Consider the following 27,866-nt stretch of genomic DNA (forward strand, 5'->3'; position numbering starts at 1 on the left):
GAGAGGGTGAGAGAGCGAGACGCGAGAAACCCTATCAAACAAGAGGCTATATATACAATGGAGTAAAAAAATCTCTCCATAGCAGTGGTTTTAAATAGAATACGCACGTTCCCGGAAAAAAGAAACGAAAGTGGCACACAATTTTTTAAACTACCAAGAAAGAAAACTCGATCAAAAAAACACGCCCCCGTTTCCAGGTCACGAGAGTCATCGCGCGCACACACACAGACATAGACATGCATATCCATGTTTACGTAAAATTCCATCTCCATCTCCATCTCCAATCATATTTGTCCAACTGGCACATTATTTACATTGTTAATTATATATGCAGCAATATTAACGTACATCATCTCTTGTTTGCGGGCGTCCGGACCGCTGCCACGCCCACTCCTGACAAACCCGAACCCTCTTCACCACCCGCGCATGCTTCCCGCCCGAAACGGTCAGTGTCGCATTCATGCCCGGCCAGAGCGGACGTGACCTATCAATGGCGCCGGCATTGAAGCGGCGTGCCGGCCGAGAGAGCGTTGCCCGTGCTGCTTCTTGGTGCACGCGACTGCTCCATGTTCAAAGGTCGCAATAGCAGGCCACAACATGCATGTAAAAAGTTCTTGGGAGTCCGTGCTACAGCTAGCTGTCCTCCCCCAACTCGTTAATCTCTTCTAGTAGTGCTAGTACTCCATGGCGCGATCCATCGACAAGCAGGTGGGAAAGTTATCGTATACTCAGTTTGCGGTGAGTGGCATGCCAAGTGACCGTGTGGGGTGGAGCCGTGGAGGAGGGTGAGACACGAACGCGACAGGCGTGATTTAAATGTTGGTTTTGCTCGATGGCGCGATCCAACGAAATGAAACATTGGTTTCTCTCCGTTTCCATTTTTTGGCTGGAAAAATGGAAACTTTCCACTCCATTTTCATTCCTACTCCAAGGTTGCCCCGTTACAACATTCCATCAAATACAAAGGAAAACTAACACGCATGCTGATCCATCTCAATGATTCACAGATCATAGCCAATATTTACTTCACAACTAAAGACAAGTTGTGAGAGCGTGTACAAAAGAAAAACTACTGATGGGGTCACTACGACTTAAACCCTAAAACCTAAATAGGATTTAATTTCCTGGCTAGGTAGAACCTGTCGAATCATACGATGCTTTTGTGCAGTTCCACTAAAATCGACTTGAGCATCCCTGATGGCAAAGATATTGAAGAAGTGTGATTAGAATAATAGTACTGGCACTAGTTCATGAGACATAAACTCATCACAAATAGAAGCTAGTAGAAGTAGAGAAAGATCGACATGGAGATGGAGCTACGTGGGGAGCTGCGGCAGTGGAGCAAGCCGGCTCCAAAAGGAAGATGTACTACCTGGGACGTCGGGCTGTAGCTAGAAGGGCGGTTGGGAGGCGGCATCAGCCCATACCGCGGGGACCCCCGATTGGGACGCACCAACCGTGGGTTTTCTCCCTCGCCGATGTCGACCGCGTCTACGTAGAACATTGTTCCCTTCCCCCAGCAGCGAGATCGGGCCGGATATGTGACCAGCGATGTGGCCACCATCGTTCTATGCTTGTGAAGAGAGGAACCCAAGCAAGTAGGCTTGTAGCTTAGGCTCCTGCTAGTGTATATATAATGGTTTTATTTTTCTCTTCGTATCAACCATTTTATATTGCATACGTGTCATTGAAGAGTGAAATGATGGTTGCTTCTTCCGACTAACTTATTGTGTGATTTGACTGCTCCTTAGTGGCCCCTACACATACTCCCCCTACGTGTATGACCGTTCCTGAGTCTCACTTGTACTTATCTCTATTTTCTTGCATGACACATAGACAGGATGCACATAGAGGAATTTTGTTGCTGCATGTTGTTACGTAGTACTATACTACTAGTACCTACTCCCTCCTTTCGGTTCACTACTGGTACTCCCTCCGTCTTGGCTTATTGGTCCCCTTTGTACTCAATTCATGGGCTTGTTTTCCTCAAGAAAATTGTCTTTACCAACGTATTAATATCGGGAATGTGTGCATGAACAACAAGGAGAAACTTTTGACTAATGCAAGATCTCCCTCGCTCAGGCGGTGGACGTGCAATAGTTAATTCGGTGTCAGATTGCCAGAAGCATACACTATACTAGTACTATTATTGTTTGACTTCCCGAAGAGGCGAACAACCAATCACAAAGAGTACCAGCACTACTACTATAGAGGTATGTACTATAATACTAGGAACCGGATGGAGGAGCGTCTGCACTCTTATTATATTTTAAAAATGTGATAAAGCAATCTTCAACACATTTGGTTCTCTTCAAGGGTTCTCTCATGTGATAATATGGAAGTTGATTGCATGGAACACCCGCCACAATTATCGCTTAATTCTGGCTCATATCCTGTTACAAATAGGAGCGTGTGGTAATATTTCCTCTTTTTTGTTATTCAGCATGTAAACATGTCAGCAAACCTTGCGATGCATCTTTGTGCGAACCGTGCTTGCTGCACTTTGAATGTGGCCGAGAGCTGGCTTGATGAAACACCTCGCTTCCTAGTGACCAGTCTCTTGGCTGATCGCCCTAAGAATGCTTATATATGAATAAAGCTCTCTCATTTACCTGCAAAATAGATTAAGCCATATTAACCGGAAAGGAGGGAGAATGGGCTAGCACTACTTTTTGGTGTGTCCCATCAACTCGCAGAACGAGGAGAAGCTTGCAGGACAAGGTGAAGCTCGCTTACGCCTTTTGACTAATGCAACCTACCATCACCCAGGTGATGGACATGCATCAGTTCATTCGGTGTCAGATTGCCAGAGGCATACACTATAGTACCCAACATGTGGAGTACTATCATTGTTCGACTTCACGAAGAGGTGATGAGCCAAGCGCAAGGTTTAGGGGGTGTTTGTTTCCAGGGACTTTTTGGTGTAGGGACTAGAAAAAGTCCCTCTTAGAGACTTTTTAACCAAAAGGGAGGGACTACTAGGGACTAAAAGTTGCTTTTTGGGACTAAATGAAGAAGACTCTCAAGGAGAGTCTTTTTTGGGACTTTTCCAACAATGCCCCTCCCTTCACCCATTGCCCCGCCGCCCCATGCTGTTGTTTGGTTGTTATTTTTCTATATACTAGGGGTAACATGGTATTTTACATGTCATTTGATAACCTCTAGGGAGGGACTAGGGACTTTTTAGTCCCTGGAAACAAACAGGGAGGGACATTTTAGGGACTAGGGACTTTTTAGTTGGGACTAGAAAAAGTCTTAGGACTTATGAACCAAACAGGGCCTTAGTAGTATGAGGAGTACTACTACTAGAACCACATGATGGAGCGTTTGTACTCTTATTTTATTTTAATCTCTGATAAAGTACACATTTATTCGGGAGAAGGGCGGAAAACGGCAGCTGTCGTGGAATTGTCATGGCAGATGTCCTTAGTGTCAGGACTTAGTCGAGAGGCCAATGCATCTATGTGGTAGCTTGAGAGGGGTTGAGCGAAATCGAGAGACGCAACACAAGACAGGGATTTAGACAGCTTCGGGCCCCGAGAAACATCATCCAGTAACAACCCTACATGCTGTTTGAGGCTAGATCTCATTATCATCATGAGGGAGTCATCGTAAACCGGCTCTCCTCTTTGTGTCTAGCCCTAAGATTGTTTTTTCTTACCCGTCCCTCTTTGGGGAGCCCTGCCCCTCCTTATATAAGTTAAAGTGGCGGGTTATATGTGGAGTCCATCTCGGACTAAGACTTAAACTATTTTGACTTCCCTTCCTGGGCTTCTTAACGTCTGCCGGTTTAACATTGTCTGCCAGGTTATGATTGATGTCGGTGTCAAAACCGGCGGATCTCGGGTAGGGGGTCCCGAACTGTGCATCTAGGCCGGATGGTAACAGGAGGCAGGGAACACGATGTTTTACCCAGGTTCGGGCCCTCTTGATGGAGGTAAAACCCTACGTCCTGCTTGATTAATATTGATGATATGGGTAGTACAAGAGTAGATCTACCACGAGATCAAGGAGGCTAAACCCTAGAAGCTAGCCTATGGTATGATTGTTGTATATGGAGTTGATTGCCTACGGACTACAACCCTCCGGTTTATATAGACACCGGATAGGGTTAGGGTTACATAGAGTCGGTTACAATGGTAGGAGATCTTGAATATTCGCATCGCCAAACTTGCCTTCCACGCCAAGGAAAGTCCCATCCGGACACGGGACGAAGTCTTCAATCTTGTATCTTCATAGTCCTGGAGTCCGGCTGAAGGTATAGTCCGGCTACCCGAACACCCCCTAATCCAGGACTCCCTCAGTAGCCCCCGAACCAGGCTTCAATGACGACAAGTCCGGCGTGCAGATTGTTCGGCATTGCAAGGCGGGTTCTTCTCCAAATCTTGTGTACCTGTAGGAATAATGTCTGATTTTTGTAATGTAGTGCTCCTCGGCTTCCACGCCCAATAATGGTCGTCTTCCACGTGTCAAACGAATGCGAAAAGCCGGGGCGTTTTTACATCCACACCCCTAGTCGTATAAACGAGCCGCCTATTTAATGGGATGGGGATTTAGGTCCAAACCACATCTTCTCCTTTCCGCGAGTTATCATCAGAGCGCTTCCAGCAAAGGTCCATTCCAACATGACCAGCCGTCGCAGCTCCTCCCCTCGCCCCTCCGGTCCCAAACCCGGGGACTGGGAGAGTTGCACCATCCCGCATAGCGAGTTAGTGTCGCTTCAGGCCAAGGAATTTCTCCCTCAGGCATACATGGTCCCGGTCCGAGCCGATCTCTCCACCTACAATGGCGGCAAACAAGCGGAGAGCACCCCCAATCCTTCTAAAGGAGAGCGGGTGTGCCTCGTCCCCTATCTAATAAGGGGACTGGGATTTCCAATTCATACATTTCTCCGCGGGCTTCTGGAGTTCTACGGCCTCCAGCTGCACAATCTCACGCCCGCCTCCGTATTGCATATTGCGGGTTTCGTCGCCCTTTGCGAGCTTTTTTTAGGCGTTGAGGCTCATTTTGCGCTGTGGAAGAGGTTATTCTGCCTGGTGCCCCGTTCTCAAGAGGGGTCTATATACCAAGTGGGCGGAGCCGAAGTATGGCGCATCGCCGGGACCGGATACCTATCCGGAACCCCAAAGAAGGCATCCGAGGACTGGCCTTCGGAATGGTTTTATATAGATGACGTCCCGCTACCGGACCCTATTCGGGTCGGTCTCCCTGAGTTCAACAGTGCTCCATTGAAGAAACGCTTGAGCTGGCATCCGCGGAGCTCTCAAAGAGAAAGCGACAGAGACGTCCTTTACCTGATGGGCCGGATAAGACTGGTGGCTCATTCCGGACTAACCATGATTGGAGTCATGGCCGCATGCATTATGCGGGGGGTGCAGCCGCTTCAATATAGAGGCCACCCCATGTGGGATTTCAACGGGGAGGATGATGCCACACGTTACGGTCGTAAGGGGCCGGCCTCAGCCGCTGCCTTAGTAAAGATCTTATCCTCTTTGTATGAGGGAGAAAAGGAGGAATTCCTCTGTGTCAACCCGCGGGCCGGATTCAGTATGTATGATCCTCCAAGTTGGGTAAGTGAACAATTGCGCTTGCCCGTTTGTTTTATACTCCCATGGTTAGATAGGTAGTCTAACGACTTTAATGCAGGAACTGTGACAGGAGGTAAAGGATATAAGCAGCCGCCCTCCACAGCCCGAGGACCCAGAACGGTCCCTCAATCCGGACTCCGAAGAGGATCCGGACATATCGGTGGAGCTTATCGACGGGGTGTTCCATCAGCTAAGCAAGGACAATACCTTGGTAGCCATTACGGCGGATTACCCAGGGTTAATCCCGGCCTCCCAGGTGACAGAAACTGGGGTCTTATTCCCTTGAAAGAGATTCCACCCTCACGTAGCCCGGTGTTTCTGACGACAGCCATGTTTTACAGGGGAGATTTCCGAGGCAGGAGGCCGAACCTGCGGCGGCTAGCCAACGAGGGGCCGCAGGGCCCCGTGGGGCAAAAAGGAATGAAGTCCGGACTGAGATGCCGGCGCAAAGGTATAGTGCACCCTCTGTTTCCATGGAGTTATTCTGTTAGGGCATATTAACGTTCGTGCTATCTTCAGAACGAAGAGACCTCGCCAGACTACATCCGGAGAGGTTGCCAATCGCGCCTCCACCAGCCAGGCTCCAATGTCTGGCCAGGAAGCGGAGGCGAGCACAAGGCGCGCACCGGACGCTCCTCCGACAGAGGATGCGGACAGGCTGTCTGCCACAAATTCTGAAGTGGAGAGTGCCATGAACCACAGGCATCGCCGGACAATTCTGTGCGACGATTGTTTCTCCCAAGAGGCTTTAGATGCCTTTAATTCGGGAGATGCGTACCTCCGTGCCGCTCAAAATGGTTTAGCCAGAGCCACGGAGCAGTATGTAAAAGACATACGGGTACGAAAATTTTGGTTAAATATATATATATATATATATATATATATATATATATATATATATATATATATATATATATATATATATATATATATATATATATATATATATATGCCAGTAGCCCCCGAGACTTGAAGAAGTTAGAGCAACTGATTTAAGGATCATTTAATATGCAGCTTCTTACAGAGAAGAATACCGTACTGTCCCAGGAGCTAGAAAAGTGCAAGGCCCAACTAGAGGCCGCACTAGCCGCAGCAGGGGAGCCCAAAGAGACCCCCTCAGGTAAGATACACTTCAAAAGATTAGTATTGTGCGGTGTGGGTGCAAATCTGACAAATCATATTGCAGATGGCGCCGGACTTGATCCGGACAAGCAACAACTCTTACGCCGGCTAAAGGCCAGTGAGAGTACGTCGATAAAGGTGAGGCGAGAGAAGAATGATCTTCAGGATGCCAACACCAAGCTGGACGTCGAACTTAAAGATGTTCGTGGCCAGCTATCGGACTCCACGAAGGAGAATCAGTGGCTTCGACGCGGCATTTTTAGTAAGTGCTTGAACAAACTTTAAAAAAAGAGTTCGGCGAGGAAGTCAACTAACAGAGTAATGTCTGTAGGTATGCTCACAGGTCGTCCTGCAGAGGAGATGCCCGGTTCTATGGGTGACCTTCTTCCCGAACTCTTGCAACTGCACGAGCGAATTCGGCAGGCGATGCAGGATATTGCCCAAGCCTTATGGCCTTCCCACTCCATGCCCGAGGGCCTTGGAGAGCTTGCGGAGAAGCTGAAGGGAGCTCGGTGACGCTTCCGGTTGTGGAAGATATTGGCCTGCCGACAAGGCGCTAGGGAGGCCTGGGCCATGGTGAAGACCCGTTTTATGAAGTCTGACCCAAACCACATGGCCGAGGTCGGACCAGTGGGGCCTGATGAGAAGGAGATCCCTGTAAGCTTAGTATACGGCCAAGTAGAGTTGGCCGCGAAGTATTCCCAGCAGGACTGTAAATTAGACAGCCTGTTAGATGGTCTATAAGAGGAATACAATCAGTCAGAATGACTGTGTAATTTTGAATTGACATGTGTAATGCCTTCTAGCCGGATTGTAGATCGTTTGTTGTTGCCGACCTTTTCGCTTCAACTTCGGGACCTGACGGTCCGGAGTGGGTCCGAATACCCTAGCGGTTATATAAGAACCGGGGTATGCGTGGAGACCAGGCGTAGGGGTCATCAGTGCTTTATCAGACAAGTGCCCAACTAGTTATGTTATATTACATGGTTAGTAAGAAACATCTTCCAGAGAGAATAGTTCTGTTAAGGGTTCCTTTCGCTGGGAGGCATGTCCTGAGGTGCATGTCCGGACTGCGTGAAGAGACGCAGAAAAAAAGGCATCTGGGGGCGCATAAAATGAGTAAAAAGATCATCTTTTATTTCACCGACCGAATATTCCCTTAAGAACGCTAGCTTTCGGCTTCACCCAGTCTGAGGTACACATCCGGCTGACCCGGCAGTAACAATCGCAGAGGTGCTCCCTTTATCGCCTAGCCGAACAATCGGGAACGTAGGGGTAAGCACAGGAGCCAGGCAACCCAGCTTGGCCAAAACTTAAGTCATATCGATGCATATAATGGTGAAGAGAAAAGGTACATGCAGAAGTTTGACGCATGTGTTGGGCGTGAAGCCCGTATAAATAAGCTTCTGTTAAAGAAGCCCCCAGGTTTAATGAGCGCGAGTGGCGCGTCACTAGATGAGCCTTTAAGGGCTATGAAAAAATAAAAAAATGGGAAGGAGAGAAATGTAAGACAGAAAAATACAAAAAGGGATGAATAGAGGAAGGAGACGAACACAGAATCCGGCGCTAGGCATAGAATCTTCGAAGACGGGTGGCGTTCCACGGGTTCAGCTCGAGTCGGTTGTTTGACGCATCTCGCACGCGGTACTCCCCACCAGTCAGGACTTGGTCGATTATAAATGGACCTTCCCACTTGGGCTTGAGTTTGTCCTTTTTCTTATCCGGCAGGCGTAGAACTAGTTCGCCAACATTGTAATTTTTGGCCCGTACTTCTCTGCTTTGATATCTTCGGGCCTGCTGTTGATAAAATGCGGAACGGGCTTTTGCCACATCGCGCTCCTCCTCCAAGGCATCCAAGTTGTCCTGCCGATCGAGCTCGGCTTCTCTTTCTTCGTACATGCGCACTCTAGGTGAGTCATGAATTATGTCGTAGGGCAGAACTGCTTCTGCGCTGTACACCATAAAAAATGGTGTGTACCCGGTGGTGCAATTTGGCGTGGTCCGCAGCCCCCATAGCACGGAGTCGAGCTCCTCTACCCAGTGCGTGTTAGATTCCTTGAGGACCGCACCAGTCTGGGTTTAATGCCGCTCATGATAAGACCATTTGCATGTTCGACCTGGCCGTTGGTTTGTGGGTGATAGACGGAAGCATAATCGAGCTTGATGCCCATGTTTTTGCACCAGAGTTTTACCTCGTTGGCGGTAAAGTTTGTACCGTTGTCGGTTATGATGCTGTGGGGGACGCCATAACGGTGTACAACCCCGGATATGAAGTCTATCACAGGTCCGGATTCGGCCGTTTTAACAGGCTTGGCTTCTATCCATTTGGTGAACTTATCCACCATGACCAGTAAGTATTTTTTCCTATGGGTTCCACCTTTAAGGGGTCCGACCATGTCAAGCCCCCAGACCGCAAAAGGCCAGGTGATGGGTATAGTTTGGAGTGCGGTGGGTGGCATATGGCTTTGGTTGGCAAAAAGTTGGCAACCAGCGCATCGTTGGACTAAGTCCTGAGCGTCTGCTCGGGCCGTCGGCCAGTAAAAGCCTGTACGGAAAGCCTTGCTAACAAGGGACTGAGCAGCAGCGTGGTGACCACCTAGTCCGGCATGAATTTCAGCCAGGAGGTTCCGCCCTTCCTCTTCGGAGATGCACCTTTGAAGGACTCCGGTAGTGCTTTTCTTATAAAGTTCTCCCTCATGGACTCTGTAGGCCTTAGATCGCCGCACTTTGCAGCGGGCCTCGTTTTGGTCCTCCGGGAGTTCCTGCCTAGTAAGATAGGCTAGGAATGGTTCTGTCCATGGGGCGATAACCGCCATTATTATGTGGGCTGAAGGTGTAATTTCGTTGGCAGAGCCTTCGATTGTGTCAGATTGTTCGGCGTCGAATGGTGCGGCTGGGTTCGGACTATTATTTGCGGGTTCCCCCTCCCATGCTACGGATGGCTTGAACAATCTTTCCAAAAAGACGTTGGGGGGGGGGACTGCATCGCGTTTTGCTCCGATGCGTGCTAGGACGTCCGCCGCTTGATTGTTTTCTCGGGCTATATGGTGAAACTCCAGCCCTTCGAACCGAGCTGACATTTTTAGGATGGCGTCGCGGTAAGCTGCCATATTTGGGTCCTTGGTGTCGAAGTCTCCATTTATTTGGGATATCGCGAGGTTTGAATCCCCGCGTACCTCTAGGCGCTGGATACCCATGGATACTGCTATCCGGAGGCCATGTAGGAGGGCCTCATATTCGGCTGCATTGTTGGAATCTGTGTACATGATTTGGAGCACATATTGGACTGTGTCTCCTATGGGGGACGTCAGGACGACGCCGGCCCCCAGTCCGGCCAACATTTTGGAGCCGTCGAAATGCATAATCCAGTTTGAATATGTGCCGTACTCTTTAGGGAGCTCGGCCTCCGTCCATTCTGCGACGAAGTCGGCCAAAACTTGCGATTTAATAGCTTGCCGTGGCTTATAGGTTATATCGAACGGGAGAAGCTCGATGGCCCATTTTGCAATCCGGCCCATTGCATCGCGGTTGTTGTTAATATCGTTTAGTGGCACTTCCGAGGCTACTGTTATGGAACACTCTTGAAAGTAGTGTCATAGCTTCCGGGATGCCATGAATACCGCGTATGCAATCTTTTGATAATGTGGGTACCGTGATTTGCATGGAGTGAGGACAGTGGACACGTAGTAGACCGGCCTTTGAAGGGGGAATTTGTGTCCGTCCGTTTCCCGCTCGACAATGAGCACTGCGCTGACAACTTGGTGTGTTGCTGCAATGTACAATAACATTGGTTCGCCAGTGATTGGCGCGGCCAGGACTGGGTTTGTTGCCAATATGGCTTTTATTTCATCAAGTCCGGCCGTGGCGGCATCCGTCGACTCGAAGTGTTCGGTGCGCCGAAGGAGGCGATAAAGGGGTAGTGCCTTTTCTCCCAAGCGGGAGATGAATCGGCTTAAAGCCGCCACGCACCCGGTTAATTTTTGCATTTGCTTAAGGTCCTTTGGGACATCCAATTGTGACAAAGCTCGGATCTTGGCTGGGTTTGCTTCAATTCCTCTACCGGATACAATGAAGCCCAAGAGCTTTCCGGCTGGAACGCCGAAGACGCATTTTTCTGTGTTGAGCTTGATGTCATATTTTCAGAGGTTATCGAATGTAAGCCTCAAGTCGTTTACTAGGGATTCAACATGTCTTGATTTGATGACCACATCGTCCACATACGCCTCCACTGTTTTGCCGATCTGGTTTGCCAGACATGTCTAGATCATGCGCTGATATGTTGCGCCGGTGTTTTTTAGCCCGAAGGGCATTGTGTTGAAGCAGAATGGGCCGTATGGTGTGATGAATGCTGTTGCAGCTTGGTCTGATTCTGCCATCTTGATTTGATGGTAACCGGAGTATGCGTCGAGGAAACACAACAAATCGTGTCCTGCGGTGGCATCGATAATTTGATCGATACGGGGGAGGGGGAAGGGATCCTTTGGGCAAGCCTTGTTAAGGTCTTTAAAATCGACACACAAGCGCCAGGATTTGTCCTTCTTTGGTACCATCACCAGGTTTGCTAGCCAGTCCGAATGTTTTATGTCTCTGATGAATTCGGCCTCTAATAGCTTGGCTAGCTCCTCTCCCATAGCCTGTCTCTTGGGTTCCGAAAAACGCCGAAGGGCTTGTTTGACAGGTTTAAATCCTTTTAGGATATTTAAGCTGTGTTCGGCCAGCCTGCGTGGGATCCCTGGCATGTCTGAAGGGTGCCAGGCGAAGATGTCCCAGTTCTCTCGTAGGAACTCTCGCAGTGCGGCGTCTGCATCAGGGTTCTGTCGTGCCCCGATGGAAGCTGTTTTATTGGGGTCCGTTGGATGGACCTGGAATTTGACTATTTCATCAGCTGGCTTGAAGGATGTAGATTTGGATCTCTTATCGAGTATCACATCGTCCCTGTTAACCGTGGAGCGCAGCGCAGTCAGTTCCTCGGCCGCTAAGGCTTCGGATAGAGCCTCAAGGGCTAATGCGTCCATCTTGTTTTCGGTGCGGAGTGCTATGTTCGGATCACTAGCTAGAGTGATAATTCCATTCGGCCCGGGCATCTTAAGCTTCATGTACCTGTAATGGGGTATTGCTTGGAAGATTGTGAATGCTTCCCGCCCTAGTAAAGCGTGATATCCGCTCTTAAACGGGGCCACCTGAAATGTGACTTCTTTGGACCTGTAATTATCCGGCGTGCCGAACACCACATTTAGTGTGATTTTTCCTGTGCAGCGCGCTTCCCGACTGGGGATTATTCCTCTAAAGGTTGTGCTGCTTCGCTCGACGCGGTTCCAGTCTATTTCCATTTTTTGAAGGGTTTCCTCATAAATGAGGTTCAGCCCGCTGCCTCCATCCATGAGCACCTTGGTGAGGCGAAAGCCGTCCACTATGGGACTGAGGACCAATGCGGCTAGTGCTCGGGCTGTTCGGAATCTAGGTTCATCACTTGCGTTGAAGGTAATGGCAGTGTCGCTCCATGGATTTATTGTTGCAACTTGATAGACTTCGGCGAGGCTGCGGAGTGTTCTTTTTCGCACATTGTTTGATGCGAAAGTCTCGAAGAGTGTGAGAATGGTACTGGTGTCCTTGGGCTGGCTTTCTGCGGCCTCCGGAATTAAGAGGTCCTCGCCGATTTTGGCCACCTGCCGGAGTATCCAACATGCTCTAAGGCTGTGAGTTGGTGTGGCATCCTCTGTACCGTGAATTCTATAGGGTCCATTAAGCCATCTTTCCAGTACAGTTCCATGCCCTGTAGAGGGTTTTGGCTTTTTGGTGTTTATCTCGGGTGTCCTGTAATGATGCACCCTCTTAGTTCGGACGGGATTACTATTCAAGGCCGGATTATCCCAAAAATTTATTTCGGTTTTCCAGGCGCTTTCCATCGCACAGTATTTTTGTACTATGGACGCCAAGTCAGTGAAGCGTGTGATATCACGACGACTTACGGCGTTAAGGATTCCCTTGTCCGTGCAATTACTGCAGAAAATTGAGATTGCGTCTTCCTCGCGGCAATCCTTTATCTTGTTCATAACCAGGAGGAATCTGGCCCAATAATGATGTACTGTTTCCTCGGGCCTCTGCCTGATTTGGGAGAGATCGCTTATGATTGGGTGGGCGGGTGTCGTTGAATCTGAAACCTCACCCAATCCAAGATTCAGAGGCCGAAGAGTTTCCGAACTCTGAAGTTCGGATTCTTGGATGCTGTCCAGTGAATCTGGCCCGTTGCCTGATCCTAAGCTCAGGTCTTGAGTTATATCTCCCCCTCCGCGGGTATCCGGCTTGGAGGGGTCGGGAATTCGGACGTAGCTAGTCCTTAAAATAGATGAAGGGTCGCCGCACAGCGTCTCTACCACGGCAACGTGGTGGGTGACTTGGGGAGAGTTAATTTCTCTTAGATCGGGTTTAAGCCCAACCTGGTCGTAATCCGTAGCGACCCCCAGGGTGGCGATGCGATCCAAGAGCTCGTTTACGGAAGAGAGCTCCATTGGATCTAGCTGCTCGATGAGCTCCAAGCTGACGTGTAGGTTGCTTTTGATGACCCGAGAGGTCACCGTCGGCGCAACAGCCGAACAGGCGGTCATGAGGAAACCACCTAGCCGGAGGGTTTGGCCGACAGCCAAGGCTCCCTTAGCAACGGCGCCGTCTTTAAAGACGGGAGGAGGCATCCTTCCTGATTGTGACGGCATAGAGGAACTCTCAATGAAAGCACGAATGTCGGTGTCAAAACCGGCGGATCTAGGGTAGGGGGTCCCGAACTATGCGTCTAGGCCGGATGGTAACAGGAGGCAGGGAACACGATGTTTTACCCAGGTTCGGGCCCTCTTGATGGAGGTAAAACCCTACGTCCTGCTTGATTAATATTGATGATATGGGTAGTACAAGAGTAGATCTACCACGAGATCAAGGAGGCTAAACCCTAGAAGCTAGACTATGGTATGATTGTTGTATATGGAGTTGATTGCCTATGGACTACAACCCTCCGGTTTATATAGACACCGGATAGGGTTAGGGTTACATAGAGTCGGTTACAATGGTAGGAGATCTTGAATATCCGCATCGCCAAACTTGCCTTCCACGCCAAGGAAAGTCCCATCCGGACACGGGACGAAGTCTTCAATCTTGTATCTTCATAGTCCTGGAGTCCGGCTGAAGGTATAGTCTGGCTACCCGAACACCCCCTAATCCAGGACTCCCTCAATTGACTTAACACCTGCCGGTGCTACCATCTGTCTTAACTGTCTGCCGGTTTACCACCAGCCGGTTTACTGTCTGTCTTAGCCATCTGTCTTGACTCTCCGCCAGCTTACCATTCACCGGTTTACCAAGTCCCAGCCGGTTTACAACTCCAGCCGGGTCATACCGCAGGGTATATCCCTGACATTAGCCCCCGGTTTAATTTGGATTTATCCATGTTAAACTGATCCTGATCATCCTTAAGTCTTTGTCACTTCCTTCTTCTATAAAATCCGAGTCAATGGGCCAGCTTCATAATCAATTTGCTGACATTGGTTTGTCACAGAGAAATATTGTGAAGAATAACTCCTTTTGACTTCAGCTCCCAATGCTCAAAAAATATTGGTCTTTGAAATACTCATGTGATCTTCAGTCTGCGTAGAACTTGCCGGTTTAAGAATGTAGAACTTTGCCGGTTTAAGAATGTAGAACTTTGCCGGTTTAAGACTTAAACTTGTCGGTTTATCATTGCCGGTTTACAAATATTGATGGCACCGGGTCATAATTGTAGTTAACATCCAGCTTGAAAACATACCTCTTATATGCCCATCACTTGTAGCCCCCAAGTCTTAAGAAGGTAGCATAGCAACGACTTAAGACTTGCTTCAAATACGACTGTCACAAGCTTGAAGAAATCCCGGTTGTTCATCTCAATCACCAGTCAGAACTCAGTATTCCATATATGTAGCCCCCAAGTGCCGGGTTGTCATGCTTGCAGCAACCTGGAATTTGAAATTGCCTTTTGCGCATAAAAACTTCAACCAATGTAGTCCCCAAGGCCCAGGTTATTATGAAATAATGAGCAGGGACTTTGTAAATATGATCATGTGAACTTGAGCAGCAATGTGTAGCCCCCAAAGGCCGACTCAATAAGATAATATTGAGCTGGGACTTGATATATTATTCAATGAAAATAACATCATATGATGCAACCCCCATCATGGGGCTTAAACCCGCGTCCACAAGGTCAAGAGCCTTGTGCTTTACCAACTGAGCAGTGGATCCTTCAATAATAGATGAAAATTTGTGTACCTTGAATGTTGACAGGAGCAATTGGTGGAGCAATTGGTAGCCCCCAAGGGCCGGCTCATTATGATGTGATGAGTCGGGTCTTCAATAAGTGAGCAAACAATGACTTTGCATTAGCCCCCAAGTGTCATGGTGCATGCTTGCAGCGACATGAGACTTGTGTATTTGATGTAATCCCAACTTGAATAATGTAGCCCCCAAGTGCCGGGCCGTAAGCCCGCAGCGACTCGGGACTATTCCTTCAATTGTAGAATAAATCATATCCATTGATAATATGATAGTCATTACGCTAAAGCGACTTTGAAAACCTTAACCATAATACTGGTTATTGATAACCATAATAAAATCCAGCCATGTTGGCTATTAAAGATTTGAATAATATGACCCGGTTTGAAAACCGATTCATGCCATATAAGTCGGTATATCCATGCACATATGATACATCTATGATGATGTAATGATGATGCAACATATAATGATGTATATGTATAATCAAGAGGGTTTAAGCTATGATTCGGATACGACCCGAGTCCCATATAGTCATAATTGTGGCATTGCACCGATCGAGAGGTGTAGCTGTGGTTCGAATACGACCAAACCCCCAAGTGATTTCCCTAGTGCCCTTATGCCTATCAAGAGGTGTAACTATGGTTCGAACCCATAGCCCCCAAGTGATTTTCCTGGTGGCCTTATGCCTATCAAGAGGTGTAGCTATGGGTCAGATACGACCAAGCCCCCAAGTGATTTTCCCGGTGCCCTTATGCTTATCAAGAGGTGTAGCTATGGTTCGGATAGGACCATAGCCCCCAAGTGATTTCTCTGGCGGCTTTAAGCCTATCAAGAGGTGTGACTATGGTTCGAACATAGCCCCCAAGTGATATTGTGAGCTGAGCTCAAGGGATACCGATGTTTGAGCTGTGCTGTGCAACAGACTGTCTTTGGCCCCTTATGATAATATTGGCTTGATAGCCGGGTTACCGAAGTAACCAGAGTTGTATTCTTATGATAATATTGGCTTGATAGCCGGATTAAGAGGGTAGTAACGCTATGATCTCTTTGGTGAATACACCTATGTTTGAACAGGAAGCCCCCAAATGATGTTGCGAGCTGTGCCCAAGGGGTACCTATGTTTGTGCTTGTGCTTTTGTAACAGACTCTCTTTGGTCCCTTTAATTTTTCCTGAGAACTCGAGCTTGCGAGAGAGTATTCTTTTTTGAACCAGAAATTCTTAGACCAGATATTGAGAGCTTCAAAGCTTTGTGGGAGAGAGATTACTCTTCAACTGGATTTTGAACCAGAATCCTTCTTTTCAAGCCAGAAATTTTCTGACGGCCTTTAACTTTGCACCAATATAGTGGTTTGAGGGTCCTGCATTAGATAAATTTGCAAGCCGGAGTAATTGCTCTTTTTGAGGAAAGCAATATAAAAAATATACTGGATGAATTTCACCTGATATGTTAGGCCAGAAAATATCCATCGTGGAGTTGATCATCACCACGGTGAAGCTGAAACCAATCACGACCGAGTAGCCGCAGGAGTGGAAAAATGAGCCGACCGCGGCATTTTAAGCGAGCATGGACGGGCGGGTCAATCGCGGGCGTGGTAAGCCATGCGAACGGCGAGTCAATCGAGGGCGCGGTCCCACCGAGTTGATGTAGATTGAGCTGCACAGGCGGCGGCTTGCGCACACCCATTCAATAGCAAGCGGGTGGCGGGTGTGGACGTGAGTACATGATGATGCTAATGCACACTCCATATCCATGATGTAACTCCACTTCAACGGCGAATAATTGTCCTGATGTATTTGGATGACAGATGACTTTACTATGTCTGCCACGAATCATGGAACAATTTGTCCTACACATAAAAACATTAAAGGCAGAATAATGTTTCTTGAAGGAATTAAAGTACGATGATGAAATAAATAGGGCAGATAGCACCTAATATTTTTATCGGACGAACGGTGACGCCGGTGCTGGATAATGTACCGTAGTGCTTTTGGCTTTTTCACAAAAGAATTGATCTGATGTGTACTGTTGAGAATGAGTAGTAGTACTAGCTCCCTTCTCTTTGAGCGCCCAGTATGACTGAGATCTTCACGTGGGGGAGACAATCCCTTTTTTTTAACAAGTCCAAAGTAAGGCATGGCACACCACGCCAGTAGCTTTGACCTTCTGCTGTTTTCCTTTACGAGACGTGATGTTTGTCCCTCATACAACCAACGGCCATCGCCCTCCTTTCCCTTCTTCTTTTTTTATCCAACTTCACATCTGTTTCATGAACAGCCGTCCTCCCGTCTTTTCCTCCTCCATCTGTCTGCTGGTCTCCCGAATGTAGCAGTGGGCGCGGCAAGCGACCGACGAAGCAGGAGCGGCAAACTAGCAAAAAATGGAGCAAGCACGATGGTCTGTAGCACGCCAAGCCGATCTGGATACAAGGCGCCGGTGGTTTGGAAGCGAATACGAAGCAAGGGGCGGAGCGAGGCTGAGGCGGGCTGCAGTAGCGGCTCGACACACCAGCAAGGCCGGTTCAGGCGCAGCAAGGCCGAGGCGGGCTGCAGTAGCAGCTCGGCGCGCCGGCAAAGCCGGTTCAGGCGCAACGAGACCGAGGCGGGCTGCAGTAGCGGCTCGGTGCGCTTAGCAAGGCCGGTTTAAGCGCAGTGAGGCCGGACGGCTCGGGGCCGACGATTCAACGGCGGCTGGCCGTGCGATGAACCAGCGGCGGGCGCGGGGTGTCTCAAAAGTGTCTTGGAGCAGAGTTGACCCGGCGAAACAGCTCCAGGGGCGGTTCAGGCAACGGCGGATTACCCGTGGCAAGCTTTGGTGCTTCAACGAAGCAGGTCCGGCATGGCTGCAGCGATGACAAAAATGACTCCGGGAACCCGCGGGGCTGGGCTCCTTCTATGTCGGAGCGAGCGGCAAGAACCCGCGGGGCCGTAACTGGTCGCAGCAGAGGCGGCCCCGGAGCAGAACCGGCGCGGGTGCTGGATGGTTTAGCGCGGGATGATTCCACGGGGCAGGGAGATGCCATGGTGACTTAGAAGTATGAAGGGCCAGGCGGGGTTGGCACGTTGGAGAGGCGCGGCTGCGGCCGGTTCAGCGGGCACGGGCGCCGGCAGGCACGGCGGATTAGAGCGGCGGCTGCGGGTCAATGATGACAACCCAAAGGAGGCGAGGTGCGGCTGAACCAGCGACGAGTTGGAGAGGCCCGACGGACACAAGCCTGGAGGCGCGGGGCATCTTCTCTAGCAGCGGTTCAACGGATGCAGGCCGGAGTCGCAGGGCAGCTCTTTGCTTGGGGCAAGAGGAAACACAGCTTGGCCGGTTTATCGCGGTAGGGGCAGAGGCGTTCACGGGTCACGACAGCTCTGCGGTGCGGGAGCAGGAGGCGATAGGAGGAGTGAAACGCCCGGTTGTAAACGGAGGCGGGCTAAGGCCGCGGCGGCTCTGTGCGCCCGCAGCGAGGTGGCTCGGGGAGGAGTGAAGCGGATGCCGCGTGCTTCAGAGGGCAGCGCGAGGCGGGCTGAATCGGGTGCCGCACGGTTCAGAGGGCAGCAGAGCCGGCTCAACTCTGCTACAGAGATTAGCAGGTGCGCCGACCCAGACGGAGTTATCCTGCAAAGACGGCCGCAGCAAAAGTGGCACCGAGCGGGTTGAGGTGGCGTCCTGTCGCCGTCTTCAGCAGAGGTAAGCGCGTGGGCAACGGCGGCTCAGCGCGACCCGAAAATCAGAGGGGGTGCAAAGCCCTCTCTTTTATTAAAAAAATTGTCCCCCGGCTCTGCCTAAATCAACAAGGCATGTTGGAAAAAAAGTAGCTGTCTGGAGCATGCAACATTCCGATCATTTTGTGCAGTTCCACTAAAATAGAGTTGAGCGTCCCTGTTCCAAAGATATTAAGTGTGATTATGATAATAGAGGACTGTTGATGAAACAATAAACACAGAAATAGAAACCGGTCACCTTTGTTGTATCTCTTAAGACTAACTAGTTCGAGAAGATTAAGCAAATAGTTGGAGAAGATTAGGCTCGGAGTTGGATGAGGAGGATAGAGCAAAACCAATCTCTCTTTGTGCAGCCGCACTGAAATGTAGAGACGTTGCCCGTGTGACATTTTAGTACAACTGCACAAAACACTCTTAAAAAAGTGATTTGTGCAGTTCACCAAAAGGTTGCAATAGCAACGAGGTGAAATTTATAGCCCTGTTTGCAAAAAAGAGGTAGAAAGGAAACAATTACTGGCCAATAACAGTTGATGACACATACAATGCCAAAAAAGAAGCATATTCCTTGTCCTAAGGGAAGATAACAACACGGTTGTGTTCGTCTAAAACGGTGTGAGGACAAGATTGCAATATGGAAAGTACACCAGATAAGCTACTTTTTGGGCAAAGAACTATGGAAGATCCACATGCAAGATTTTCCACATGCAGCGACGTGGGAAGACGGGCAGTGAAGCAAGGCCGGAGGGGATACCTGGGGGTCGTCGGGATGTAACTAGGTGAGCGGCGGTGGGCGGTGTCGGGGATGGAAGATGTTTGCTCATATTCACCGCTTGACGGAGGGGCTCACTCTCCATTTTAAGCTGATGGAGGGTGGCCTTCTCTCCGTCAAGGTCTTTGGGTGCTTTAGGACCCGTGCAAGGTGCTGCGTGGAGAGCTCTTTTGATAGTGAGGACTCCTCCTCGGGCGGGAGTGACGAGGAGGACAGCGGCAGTGACGACGAGGGTAGTAGGCGGCAGGATGACGGGTCCGATTAGGTGTCGGGTGCCGCTCCGTGCGGCACCGGCGACCCCATCATCCGCGTCGCCGGCTCCCTGAACTTCTCGGGGTCGTCTCCTTGGGCGGCTGGCATTGGGAGGCTGCGGAAGAGGAAGAGGGCGGGCGGCAAGGCCGTCAAGTCGGAGTACGCGGGTACCGACGCCTTCGACGCGTGCTGACGTCCTGTCGCCTCGTCTTCGAGCTCTGCTTTCGGCGCCGCCATCACCATCCAGCCTTTGGACAGCCACCAAGATGTTCTCTTGGTGTCTTCTTCCTTGTCCTAAGGGAAGATAACAACACGGTTGTGTTCGTCTAAAACGGTGTGAGGACAAGATTGCAATATGGAAAGTACACCAGATAAGCTACGTTTTGGGCAAAGAACTATGGAAGATCCACATGCAAGATTTTCCACATGCAGCGGCGTGGGAAGACGGGCAGTGAAGCAAGGCCGGAGGGGATACCTGGGGGTCGTCCGAATGTAACTAGGTGAGCGGCGGTGGGCGGTGTCAGGGATGGAAGACGTTTGCTCATATTCACCGCTTGACAGAGGGGCTCACTCTCCATTTTAAGCTGATGGAGGGTGGCCTTCTCTCTGTCAAGGTCTTTGGGTGCTTTAGGACCCGTGCAAGGTGCTGCGTGGAGATTAGGTGTCGGGTGGAGGACAGCGGCAGCGACGACGAGGGTAGTAGGCGGCAGGATGACGGGTCCGATTAGGTGTCGGGTGCCGCTCCGTGCGGCACCGGCGACCCCATCATCCGCGTCACCGGCTCCCTGAACTTCTCGAGGTCGTCTCCTTGGGCGGCTGGCGTTGGGAGGCTGCGGAAGAGGAAGAGGGCGGGCGGCAAGGCCGTCAAGTCGGAGTACGCGGGCACCGACGCCTTCGACGCGTGCTGACGTCCTGTCGCCTCGTCTTCGAGCTCTGCTTCGGGCGCCGCCATCACCATCCAGCCTTTGGACGGCCACCAAGATGTTCTCTTGGTGTCTTCTGCCACCCGTAGCTCGCCTAGGCGCTCCTTTTGTCCCTTTCGCCTCCTTGACCCGCCTCCTGAGGAGAGGGACAAGAAAGGGATTACGGGCACCTTATCTCTTTTTAGTTTGTAAGCCTTCGGGCCTTTGTTGAATTTAAAACTTGTAATCCCATCATTCATGTTTTTCATTCCCTATGGACTGTACATGAGTGGAATGTTTTTAATGAAAAAGGGATGCTTGCCGGGTCATTTGTTTGCGGGTGGAACCCACGACAAGGAGTAAATCCTTGATATCTTCAAGATAAACATTTCCTTGCCCGGCAACAGGCCTTGCCATCTCCCCGCTTCGCTCGACCTTCCTCACGCCTTTGGCGGAGGCAGGGATGAGGCGGGTTCAGGCTCCTTGTTTCATCCTTTCGCTGCCGCGACTACGACCAAACTTGGCCCCAGGAACGAGCCCTAGGGCCTAGAGTTATGGGAGCACGGTAGCTTAGGGGAAAACGAGGTTTCACATACCTCAGTCCATAATGGAATGCATGATAAGGGATGAAGAACTTATCTGAAGCTGCAGTTCCCGGCAACCCTGGTTCGCCGTGGGTGAATATTTGCTCTTGCAGCCCCCGGTTGCCGAGGGCTAGATGCTGGTCCGTTCCTTTTTTTTCCTCCCCAAGTGGTTCGGCACGGATATCTGTGTGTCCTGTGAACCAAAGAAGACAAAAGAAAGACAAAGAGACGCACACTCGACCTCTAAGCTAGGGGTTAGTCTCCGCTAAGCACTATCAACCCTAACCAAGGACGAGACTCGACCTAGCATGCATGCTATAACTTAGGGCGCCATCGCTTCATTTACTTATGCTCAGGGTCTGTGCCTGGCTTTGTACAGAGGGTTACATGCGTCATCGGCAAGGCTCGTACAAAAGGTGGCTTGCCGGGGGCCCGGCAAGCCGCGCCTCACGGGTAAAACTTGCGAAGATGCTCAATGTTCCAGGAGTTACTCACCGGAATGACATCTTCGGTCTCCATGCGGACTGCACCGGGCCTGGTGACTCGTATTACCCGATAAGGGCCTTCCCACTTTGGTGTCAACTTGTTGGAATTCTTAGCCGATTGAACGCGCCGAAGAACAAGGTCGCCTTCCTCAAAGCTTCGGGCATGAACCTTGCGGCTATGGTAGCAGCGCAAGGCTTGCTGGTAGCACGCTGCTCTCACAGCCGCCCGAAGACGATCTTCCTCAAGGAGCGTTGCGTCATTTTGCCGCAATTGCTCTTGCTCAAGCTCGTCATAAGCGAGTACTCGAGGTGACCCGTATATGAGTTCCATGGGGAGAACTGCTTCTGCCCCGTATACCAGGGCAAAGGGTGTCTGGCCGGTGGCTCGATTTGGTGTCGCTCTGATTGACCAAAGAACCGCCGGAAATTCATCAATCCAGCGCCTTCCACTCTCGCGCAGCCTGTCAAAGGTCTTTGTCCTTAAGCCTCGCAGTACTTTAGCGTTTGCCCTCTCAGCTTGACCATTGCTTCGTGGGTGAGCAACGGAAGCGAAACAGACTTTGCTGCCGAGTTCTTGGGTATATTGCATGAAGGTGCGGCTTGTGAACTGTGTACCGTTGTCGGTGATGACCCTGTTGGGTACACCAAAACGACACACTAGTCCCTTGAAGAATTTGACGGCTGACTGAGCTGTGACCTTCCTCACTGCTTCCACCTCTGGCCACTTTGTGAACTTATCGATTGCGACGTACAAGTACTCAAAGCCCCCGACAACTCAGGGGAAAGGGCCCGGTATGTCGAGCCCCCAGACTGAGAAGGGCCAGGAGAGAGGAATAGTTTGAAGGGTTTGAGCTGGCTGATGAAGTTTCTTTGAATGGAACTGACACGCTTCACACCTGGTGACTAGTGTCGTCGCATCCTGGAGGGCAGTGGGCCAGAAGAAGCCTTGCCGAAATGCCTTGCCGGCAAGGGCTCTTGACCCTATGTGGGATCCACATATGCCTCCATGTATCTCCGCCAACAGCCCCAGTCCTTCCTCTCGAGGGATACACTTCAATTTCACGCCGTTCGTCCTCTTTCTGTACAGGACGTCATCGATGAACTGGTACATAGTAGAGCGACGGGCTACTTTTTCCGCTTCTTCCTGCTCCTCAGGAAGTTCCCCTGTTTGGAGGAATCGGACGGTATGCTGTGCCCACGCTGGAGCCTGGGGCTCGACAGCGAGGACTAAAGGCATTTCCTCTGCTATAGGAGCGGCTGTCTCGACGGCAAGAGCTTGATGCTCTGTCGGAGCTAGCCGTCCTGTGGAGGGCTCAGTGTCTCCGGCAACATCCTTGCCGGCGGCTTCGGGGAGCTCGGCGGGAAAGTACTTGCTGGGCCCTGATTTTCTGCTCTTGTTCCGCTCTGTTGATGGATCAACGGATGGCTGAGTTAGCCGAAGCACAAAGGTACCTGGTTCCACAGGTAGCTTGAGGGCAGCGCATTTTGACGGGTAATCGGCGATATCATTCTCCGCTCGGGGAACGTATTCTGCCTGGATACCGTCAAAACGCTCTTCCAGCTTTCTCACTTCATCGACGTAGGCCTTCATCAACGGACTCTGGTAATCCTTGTTGACTTGCTTGACGACAAGTTGCGAGTCGCCTCTGATGACGAGTTTCTTGATTCCGAGGTCCACCACGATCCTAAGACCGGCAAGCAGCCCTTCGTACTCAGCTGTATTGTTTGTTGACACCTCCCTAGGGAAGTGCATCTGGATCACATACTTGAGGTGCTCTCCGGTGGGCGCAACAAGCAGTACGCCAGCCCCGGCGCCCTGTAAGGAGAAAGCTCCATCAAAGTACATGATCCAGTCGCAACTTGCCTCCTTGCCGGGGAGAGCAGTCTCTTGGGTTTCTTCGTCAGGCGTCGCGGTCCATTCTGCAATGAACTCCGCCAGGACTCGGCTTTGAATCATCGAGGTACTCTCAAACTTGAGGCCAAAGCTGGACAGTTCCAGTGCCCACTCTACGATCCTTCCCGTTGCGTCTGGATTGTGCAATATCCGTTGTAGAGGGAGGCGAGTGACAACAGTGATTTCGTGCGCCTGGAAGTAGTGACGCAGCTTCCTCGAGGCCATAAGAAGGCCGAAGAGCAGTTTCTGCACACCGGAGTACCTCGATCTAGCCCCTTGCAGGAGGGAACTGACAAAGTAGACCGGGTGCTGCGTCATTTTCTTCTTCGGCGGCACTTCAATTGGCTGCGTCGTCTATGCTCGGTGGCATCGGGCTCCGTCGCTGCTACTACCTCATAATCAATTTCTCTCTACGCCACTAGTGCGGCGCTGACCACCTGGTTCGTTGCCGCCAGGTACATCAGCAACGGTTCCTGTGGCCTAGGCGCAACTAGTATTGGCGCGGAGGAGAGGTACCTCTTCAAATCTTGTAATGCTGCTTCGGCTTCTGGCGTCCACTCCATCGGGCCCGCCTTTTTCAAAATCTTGAAAAAGGGAAGGGCGCGCTCGGCGGACTTGGAAATGAACCTGCTCATGGCAGCAACGCAACCAGCAAGCCGACGCACATCCTTGACTCGCTTGGGCGCTTCAATCTGCTCTATAGCTTTGATCTTGTCCGGATTGGCCTCTATCCCACGCTGTGACACAAAGAACCCGAGAAGCTTGCCAGACGGGACGCCGAAGACGCACTTCTCAGGGTTCAGCTTGAGATTGATCTTGCGTAGGTTTGCAAACATTTCTCGTAAATCTGATATGAGGGTTGCCCTGTTCTTGGTTTTGACCACTATATCATCCATATAAGCTTCCATATTTCTATGGAGCTGGGGTTCAAAACCAATCTGGACCGCCCTTGCAAATGTTGAACCAGCACTCTTCAACCCGAAAGGCATCCGTATAAAGCAATACATACCACATGGGGTGATGAATGCCGTTTTCTCTTCATCTTCCCTTGTCATGAAGATCTGGTGGTAGCCGGAGTAGGCATCGAGGAATGACAACAGATCACACCCAGCTGTGGAGTCAACAATCTGGTCGATGCGCGGCAATGGGAAGGGGTCTTTGGGACAAGCCTTATTAATAACTGTGTAATCAATACACAGTCTCCACTTCCCATTTGCCTTGCGCACTACCATCGGATTGGCCAACCACATTGGATGGAGCACTCCTCTTACCAAACCCGCTGCTCCCAGTTTCCGGATATCCTCTGTGATGAACTCTTGTCGTTCCAAAGCTTGCTTTCTGACCTTCTGCTTGACGGGCCGCGCATGAGGACAGACAGCAAGGTGGTGCTCAATCACCTCCCTGGGAACGCCGGGGATGTCGGATGCTTGCCATGCAAACACATCGACATTCGCCCGTAGGAAGGTGACGAGCGCGTCTTCCTATTTGTCGTCAAGGGTGGAGCTTATGGTAAAAGCTCCTCCCGTGCCGTTCTCCTTGACAGAAACCTTCTTGGTTCTCGGTGGTGTGGCCCTGGACTTCTTGTTTCTGTCGGCGGAGCTCTCTGGCACGTCCTCGACGGGAGCGCTACACTCCGAAGAGGTGCGCTTGCCGGAGTGGGTGCCTGAGGTCTCACCGATCTTTTTCTTTCGCCTTCCCGGGGCTCCAGCGGCAGGAGCAAGCGCCTTAGCAGCGGCTGCTGCTGCAACTGCTTGTTGGTAGAGTTGGTCAGCGCAAATTAGCGCATCCTTCTTGTCTGATGGGATGGTGATGATCGTCACAGGCCCCGGCATCTTCAGGGTGTTGTAGGCGTAATGTGACGCCGCCATGAACTTGGCCAGCGCTGGGCGGCCAAGGATCCCGTTGTAAGGCAAGGGGATCTTGGCAACGTCGAACACAATCCTTTCTGTCCTGTAGTTCATATCACTCTCAAAAGTCACGGGCAACATGACCTTTCCCTTTGGTTGACTTCTTCCCGGGTTGACCCCCTGAAACGTGCCCGTCTCTTCGAGGTCTTCATCAGGAATTTGCAATTTCTCGATCACGGCAGGCGAGATTAAGTTCAGACCGGCCCCGCCATCGACTAGCATCTTTGTCACCTTGAGGTTGCGTATTGTTGGTGAAACCAACAATGGCAAGCACCCGACCGCAGTAGTGCGATCAGGGTGATCCTCAGTGTCAAAAATGATAGGTGTGTTGGACCACTTCAGCGGCCTTCGGGCATCAAACGACGGTTCCGCCGCTGTAATCTCGCACGCCCACTGTTTAAGCTGGCGGTGAGAGGTATGCAGCGAGGCGCCGCCATCGACGCACATGGACTCTGTAGCTTTCTGAAATTCTTGGTCACCAGACTCATCGTCCTCTTAGTGATCATCGTCTTCTAGCTTTTTGTCACGGCCCCGGGCGGGCCTCTCTTGCTGTTTATCTTTGCCGCGATGTCCCGCCTGGCCGCCACGCTTCTTGCCGGACCCCTCAGCACCGTTCTGGCCTTTCTCCTTGTCCCGCCTCTCATATTCAGCCCTCTGCTTCTCAGCAAGGAGCTCAACCTATCGGCAGTTCTGGAGATCATGGCCTTTGGTGAGATGGATCTTGCAGTATTGCTTGTCGGAGTTTCCTGGCTTCTCAGCAGCCGCCAAGGCCCGGCAGGCGACACATCCGGCAATCTCCTTGCCGGGGTCATCTGCCTTGGTTTTCTTGGCGGAGCCGGTGTCGTCAGATCCCTCGACGGCAAGCACAACTTTACCTTTGCGCTTCCTATTGCGGCGCCGACCTTTCTTCGCCGGGGCGGCAGTATCCTCATCTGAGGAGTCGGTTTCCATGCCGGCATCTTCGCCGGGGTACTTCCTTCCCTCTTCAGCTCGGGCACATCTGTTAGCAAGAACATAGAGTTCTGACACATCTTTCACCTTGTTCATTGCCAGTTCTTCACGCATCTTGCGGTTAAGCACGTTCTGATGGAACGCGCTGATGATGGTGGCAGGGTGAACATCAGGGATATTGTACTGTACCCGGCTGAACCTCTGTATATACTTGTGCGGACTCTCGCCTCCCTTCTGGGGAATGACATGCAGGTCGCTTGCTTGGCCATGGGCTTGGTGACCTTCAGTGAAGGCGCCCACAAACTCATGGCACAAATCCGACCAGGAGGAAATGGAGTCTACCGGCAAGTGCATCAACCACGACATGGCGTTGGGTTTAAGAGCCAATGGAAAGTAGTTCGCAAGCACCTTATCGTCGCGGGCTCCGGTGGCTTGCATCGCGATGGTCTAGATGCTGAGGAACTCAGACGGGTGAGTCTTGCCATTGTACTTTCCGCCAACGTCAGGTTTGAAGGTGCGGTGAGTGGGTCACTGGAACTGCCGCAACTCACGAGTAAAAGCCGGACAACCTACCTCGTAAGGTAGGCCTCCAGGGCTCTTCGGGGCCGGGTGGTTCACAGCAGGCCCTGCTCGCCTGTCTGACTGGTGGCGCGCTCCGCGCCGGTGCTCGATAGTGGTTCGAGCGTCTTCATGGGCTCGTTCCCGAAGAACTTGGCGCTGGTCACAGTGGGTCCATGGGTCAGACGATGCTATGGAGATGTCGTCGCCCGCGACGTCGCGACGAGCCAGCGTCCGCGGTACCGGACGGGGAAGAGGTGAATGCACCGTGGTCGCGGCACCGCCGGCTTTTCCGCCACTGGTCCGCGGGACTTCGTCGGAGCATCGACCCGGGGGCCTCACCGGACTTGGTTCGTCTTTGTTGGCCACCGCAACAAGGCTTCGGATAGTGGCTCTCCATTCGTCGAGTTTCCCCGTAGCCGGAGGAAAATCGAGGAGCAACTGCGCGCGTGCCAGGGCCTCTGCTGGCGTCGGTGGCAGCAAAACCTGCACGGATCGCGACGTGCTTCGACTTCTGACCATGTCAGAAGGAGCTCTATCACGACACCGCGGTCGCATGCCGTTTTCACCAGCGCCTCGGCGAGTGGGCATGTCTTCTACGTCCCGGGAGTGGCGCTCGGGGTTCTTCCCGCGGTGATGCCCGGGATCTTCGGCGTGACTACACCGTTCGTCGCGCGCTGCCTGGGAGGAGCGCACTGTCGGAGCCGGCGTGGGAGTCATGGAGGCCCTTGCGTCGCCTTCGGGCGGGGTGGCGATGACCCTGGAAGGCCCCGCTCCACCCGCGAAGGGCTTGGCTCCGCCTTTGGATTTGGCGACATGTGGCCCGTTACCAGGCGCACAAACATCG

Source organism: Triticum dicoccoides, chromosome 3A (assembly GCF_002162155.2).
Source record: "Triticum dicoccoides isolate Atlit2015 ecotype Zavitan chromosome 3A, WEW_v2.0, whole genome shotgun sequence".
NCBI classification, from domain to species: domain Eukaryota; kingdom Viridiplantae; phylum Streptophyta; class Magnoliopsida; order Poales; family Poaceae; genus Triticum; species Triticum dicoccoides.